Here is a 5,461-nt window from a genome sequence, read left to right as displayed (position 1 = left end):
TTCCGCTGGCTCGCCCCTGGGTCCTCATGCCCTACCCTTCACGGCTCCTGCAGTCCTTCCTGGTGCTGCAGTGCCTGCTAGCCAGTCTCAGAGAAGATAAAAACAATCAAGCAAATAGAAGAAACGAATCAACTACTCAACAGCGCCGACAAAGATCTTCACAAACATCTAAGACTCCTTTTTCGTTGTTTGGGGTGGTTTTTCTTCTCCTTGTCTCCTGAGCTAGAATAGAATCCGGTTGTTAATGGAGGTAATGATGATTTAGCATCTCCACCACGACTCCTTCAGAGAGGGCAAACCTGAGCATCCAGTGATTGCCTGGTGATCCCGGACGGTCTGTAGTCCTGCCTAATGATGCCGTTGTTGGGAGGATGAGGAAGAGGTGGAGTGGGAGGAACAGAGTGAATGGGATGGATGCAGAGGCAGTGCAGTCAGAGGGGGAAGATAACATAAGCTGTCCGCTCTTGAAATGCACCGTTGCCACTGCTGCAGAGCAGAGACGTAGCTACCGTACGCATGGGGGTTGGGTTGTGTAAGACGCTGCTACGCTATATCCTCTTCCCAGTTCTTCTTCCTCATGTCACCACACAGATCAGACGCGGCTGGTGCATGCTGCTGCAGTCCCTGTCTCTCAGCTACACTCCGCTGTGTGAGAGCGTGTGTGTGTGTGGTGTGTGACGTGTGTGTGTGCGCGTGTGTGTGCAATCACAACCAGCACTGCAGTGCCGGGGAAGAGGGAGAGGGAGGAAGAGAGAGTGAGGAGAGAGAGCGAGAGAGAGCAAGGAGAAAGGGAGGAGTGAGAGAGGGAGAACAAGGAGAGAGATATAGAGCTATTGGGAAAGAAGGAGAGAGAGAAAGGAAAAAGAAAGAGAGAGAGAGAGAGCCTGCGTCATCCTTCAGTGTCACCAGGGACATGTCTCTGCACTAGAAATGACTGCACTCGGAGCAGAGCAGAGCAGAGCGGGAGCAGGGTTTAAGAGGGAGGGGGAGGTGTTGTCGTTTGGAAACAGCTGAATGAGAGGGGAGGAGGACGCAGGGACACATGGCCGACAGTGCAGCTGACTGATTCGGATCACTGTTCACTCTCACCCATTTAAAGGGACCAGCATGCATTTGGTTCACCATCAGCAAATTGAGCTATCTCATTGGCTAGCTACAGTAACACCATTTCAAGGGGTAGAAGTGTAGTTACTTTCAACACAGGCATAACCTGTAAGCAATTCTAGACCTCTGAAATAAATATAAACCGTGAATATTTGTTCCACATGAATCACAAACAGTGATATTTTCATGAGACAAATGTTCAATGACAGTTTATGTCATGTATATGGATTAGATTTGTGTAAATGTACCCAAATTATATTGTAACATCTTTCTGTCGTACAGTATGATAAAGACTATCTATATACAATGAAATATCAAATGTTACACTTTACTATAAGAACATAAGAACAGGATAAGCAATTTGAGTAACTTTACCCCAAGCACTTCAGGGTATAATTTTCAGAATGAAATATATTCATAGCTCCTATGAATTAAAGTGCAGTCTAAAGAACATTATGGACCTGTATAAAGTTATAACTACATCACAGCTAACATTTTTGCTTTATTATGATGTTCCCTGATGCTGGCAGCATCTACGGTATTAGGTGCCATATCTTGGCCACATTGTAACGATCTATACGTACGTCATAAACATGACATTATGGCTACATAGAGCATTATTAAAGCTTAATTCATCTTGTTATGTCAAGGCCAGTTAGCCCTGAAATATGTGATTGCATTATAATATATGATATACTATAGGCCAGGCTCCAGTCCGTCATTGCCGTCACCCTCGTCTGTCTCTGTCTCCCCTGCTGCTAAGCAGTTTTATTGACAGAGGGACAAACAAATGTTTATATCTGTCCAGATTGCATAAAGGCAGTGGCACCATATAAAGCCTCCTCGATGGCACCAGCTGGAACTCTGTGTTCAGTGCATGTGATGGGTTCGATATGACCTGTCTGGCCTGTCTGATGATGGTCTCCTCGAAAATGTCATGGACAAGAGGAAGAAAGTGTCATGCATATAATCTTCCCTGCTGTCTTGGTCAGTGTCAATATGTGGGCTTATCAAAACAATGCTGACACAGGAAGTGCAAGAGCAGTTGGATGCGTGAGCACACATTCTCCATATGGGTGCGCCAGCACAGCCCACTGTCAATGTGGACCCCCAAGGTATTTGTGTGAGTTCACCTGTTCAATGTTCTCTCCTTGTACCTCTATGGGGCTGTGGTCCCCAATGGACTTAGGGTCAAGGATCATCTCCTTTGTTTTTTTATCCAAATTCAGTTGTAGGTGATGTTCATCAAACCATCTTTCTAATCCTTCAATCTCTGCCCTGTAGCCGTTGGTGTAAGAGCCTTTGTTCAAGAGCCCGAGGAAACCAATGTCGTCCGTAACTATAATGCCATGTTGCCATGTTTTTTATGTGTTTATAGTTGTGCAATGTAACCTATGCGTTATAATATAGCCTAAAATACAATACAGTGTGTTATAGAAATCCTTATTCAAGGCTCAGAAACAAGCCTCCATCAGCATTACCGCATTTTGCATTCCTGGTGCCACTAGAGGGCATTCTTTCTAAAGGTTTTAGTAAATTACTAGTAGACAATCCATATTTTGTTATCATTTGTGAAAAATAATAACAATTTGTCCATTATCAATTTTTTGGGGGTGTTGAATAAAAAGTTGAAAGTAAATTCTAAATGTAGACTCAAGTTGAGTAGATCTTTGGGTTAACTAAATCATTTAACCTTGGCTTCTATTTACTGAACTCAAAAGTATCAGGCCACTTAGCCACAATCGTGGTTAATGTGTTTCCCCCATATAACTGAAAAACATAAATAAAGAGTCACTTTCTCATCTAGAAATCTCTTCACTGAATGGGAACTTCAACACTTTTAAGTAATGTCACACCGATGTCAACAGCCAAAGGCAACAAAAGGTCATGACCTCCACAGGAGTGACCTGGAAAGTAAAGCTGCAATTATCAATAACTGCCATGGTTAGTCAGCTAAATACATGCCTTGGTGTGCTAAAGATATACAAACAAGTTCCTAATACTTCTTCTGGTGTGTGTGAAGAGGCTGATGACTGCATGAACTGAACAACTTGCAGCAATAGCAGAATGTGTTCTGTGGTGCTTCTTTTCAAATGATGTTATACAGTTTTATACCATTTGTATATTGGGTGCAGTGGTTTGTGTGGGAACAGAGAACTGGGAACTAGCCTACAGACACTTAACCTTGACCAGTGGTTCTAACACTCCAAATGGACCACTTAATGATAACCCAGCATAATTACTGAGTAGTCCTCACAAGGAATGCACCATGAGAGCATGCTACCTCTGCCTTTGGAGTTTGTCTTCAGCTAAAATCCTCTCTTCATAAGCTGACAGACATACAGACAATGGGAGTGTTTTACAGGAGCTGTCTATGTATCATAAAGCTTATGTAACGTATCATTGACATGACATGATACTGTACATGGATAAACTGAAAAAACAATATACTTTTTTTGTCCAAGCAATCAATCAGCAATTCACAGCACATGATTCTGTTTGGAAGATCCTAGTAAATGCCTTATCACATGATTTCTCATTAAGCTCATGTTGAGCTTAAATTTCACACGTGAAACCATATTTTCACATGTATTACATGTTAACTCTAGTTTTTCACAAGTGGGGAGAATAACATGTTTTCACCTCAGATGTTGCGGTTTCACATCTTAAAATCTCACTTTCACATGTGGAATTGCAAGTGCACACGTGAAATTCAAATGTGCAGGTTCACATGGAAGAGAACACTACATGTGAAAATCTCACTTTCAGATGTGGGATTGTATTTTCACATGTGAAAAACAATCATATGTGAATATCACATATGAAGTTTCATATGTGAAAAACTTCCACAGGATTGTTTTTCACACGTGAACTTGCAATTCCAAATGTGAAAATGAGATTTTTGCATGTGAAACTTTTTCACGTGAAACTGCAAATTAGATTTTTAAATGTGATTGTTTTTCACATGTGAAAATACAATTTGCAGTTTCACATGTTGAAAATCTCATTTCACACGTGGAATTGCAAGTTCACATGTGGGTTAAATTAATGTTAATCTCCTCACATGTGAAAAAATGATGTTAACATGTTGCAGAAGCAATGTTTCCACTGGTGGAATTAGGTTGAACCACATCTAAAAAGCCCAAATGCAGGGGAATGATTTTGCAGGACATTTGCGGAACAGTGGACAGAATACATTTCTGGGGGGTTTAGCGGGTTAATGGATCATGTTCAAATGGCGACATAGCTCTACTGTTTGAAGGCCTGTTAAAGTGACAATCCTTAGTTGCTTCATCCATTTTCGACTTATAAATGAATGGTATGTACCATTGATTCTTGAAGAATATAACGTATAAATGCCTCATGAGCTCAGTTCAACTGTTGTACTCCATCAGAACCCATACTATAAGCTTGTTTTACTCCCATGTTTGGAAACAAATTAAATGTAAACATGGTTAAAACTATAATTTTGATATCATGGATGGTCAGTCCTTGCATCCATAGCGTAAACTATGGATTTGAGAGTAGTTGCATTTCACCAGCCCCTTCCCTCAGCTTTTTACTGAAATTGTGGTGAGGATGATGTTATAATTAATTAAGAATTGCCGCTTTAAACACCTTTAATAGAGTACTAGTGTTATTATATGGTGCATTAAGCTAGTGAGTAAGTAACATTTGTGCCATTAATATCAAGCAAAACTTATATATTTAAATTTGTATATCTCCTCATACAAAACATTTGATCTCAAATCCAAAATTCTGGAGTATAGAGCCAAATTGAAAGTTTTAGCTTCACTGTCCAAATAAATACGCAGGGGAGTATACATGCTGTTCCAACGATCATAAAGACACCAGTCACACAACCAGGGGACTCTGCTCTTGCAATGCAACAATAAGCAGGTAGACAAAAATGTTGGGCATCTTTAGTATTGAAAGATGTATTGAAAATTATTAGATTTTTTTTATGTAGAAGACTACTTAATTAGGCCTACCTGCTACCTGCCCAACCCTAAAGGTTTTCTTTAATACACAATGTGACCACAAATACTTATGAGATAACACTTATCATTGAGGACTCCAGCACTGTTTTCTGCCATGCCAGAAAAATCTGGTTACCATGGAGAAAAAAAAAACATTGAACACAGCAGTGATATTCATGTACAGTATTCTTAAAAATAACTCTATGATCAATAGTCAACATTTTGACAAACATCCTGAGAATGACACTTTCAGTGTTGAGTTGTGTGTGCTGAAGAAGCCACCATCTTTATTTCCACTCAACATTTCAGATTTTATGGCCGGTGCGCTATCTGAAAGAGATTACAGTAGCTGAACTTGAGTAATTGCCAGTAATTTC

Source organism: Oncorhynchus clarkii, chromosome 12 (genome assembly GCF_045791955.1).
Source record: "Oncorhynchus clarkii lewisi isolate Uvic-CL-2024 chromosome 12, UVic_Ocla_1.0, whole genome shotgun sequence".
In the NCBI taxonomy this organism is placed as follows: Eukaryota; Metazoa; Chordata; class Actinopteri; order Salmoniformes; family Salmonidae; genus Oncorhynchus; species Oncorhynchus clarkii.
Note: the sequence above shows the minus strand (reverse complement) of the source record.